Below are 1,089 nucleotides of genomic sequence, written 5' to 3'. Positions count from 1 at the left end.
TTAAAAAATAATAAATATTTTATATGTCTTAATTTTAATATCTAGATTTTTAACTTTATTACATAAGTAACGGAGAATTAATTTATGTAACTCCGATTTCTATTAAATTAGTATTCAATCAAAATTAATTTACAAGTCGATAATAAAATAGTATTTCAAAGATAAATATATTTATATTTAAGTTGGTTTTTTAATTATTACTCTATCTTTTATTTTTAATAAAATTACTACAGTACTTTAGTCCCAAAATCCCTAATTTTATTACATAACACAATCCTAATTTACACAACATACACACTCCCTAACCCTAACTCTAGCTGTCACTCACCTCACCGCACTCACCCCCACACCCACGGCAAACACACACACACCCAACACAACTCACCCACACTCACTGAAATAGAAAGAAGAAAAGAAAGAAAGGGATGAGAGGAGAAGGGAGCCGCGGGAAAGGGAGAAGAAGAAGAGAAGAGGGAGACGCGCCGAAGCCGCGGGGATTCGCCGCCGCCATCGTTGCCGATCCGCCGTCATGAGTCAGAACCGAGGCGAGAGAGAGGTCCGCGGAGGAGGAGTGGGTCGCGCCGCCCAGTCGCCGTTCGAGCCCCGTTGCCACCGCATCCTCGCCGCATCGCCGCCGTCGTCCTCACCACGCAACCGTCATCCATGGGAGAAGCCGAAGAGAGAGAGTGCGCGAAGAGAGAGAGGGAGCCGGTTCTGCCACCACCGCCACGTCCAGCCGCCAGAGCTCCACGTCACCTCTGCCGCCCGAAGCCCTGCTGCCATTGCCAAAAAACACTGCTGGTAAGATTTTAAGTATTGATTTCGTTTCTTTTGAGTTTCTGGAAACATTACAATCACTGCATGTTGATTTCAGTCGCCGTCGCCGGAGTCTGGTCGCCGCTGCCGCTTGAGATGGCTCCCGGGGCTACTGCCTGAGATGGCTTCCGGGGCTGCAGCCAAATCGGTTCAGAGACTGCTGCTGTTTTGTTTTGTTGTTACAGTGAGTATTTAAGTTTCGAAAACAAGCGGAGCTGAGGTTTCAGTTGCCGTTGATTTCAGGTCGAGAGGAAAGGAATTTTCTTGATGCGT

Source organism: Arachis ipaensis, chromosome B3 (genome assembly GCF_059453495.1).
Source record: "Arachis ipaensis isolate K30076 ecotype BB chromosome B3, ASM5945349v1, whole genome shotgun sequence".
NCBI lineage: Eukaryota > Viridiplantae > Streptophyta > Magnoliopsida > Fabales > Fabaceae > Arachis > Arachis ipaensis.
Note: the sequence above shows the minus strand (reverse complement) of the source record.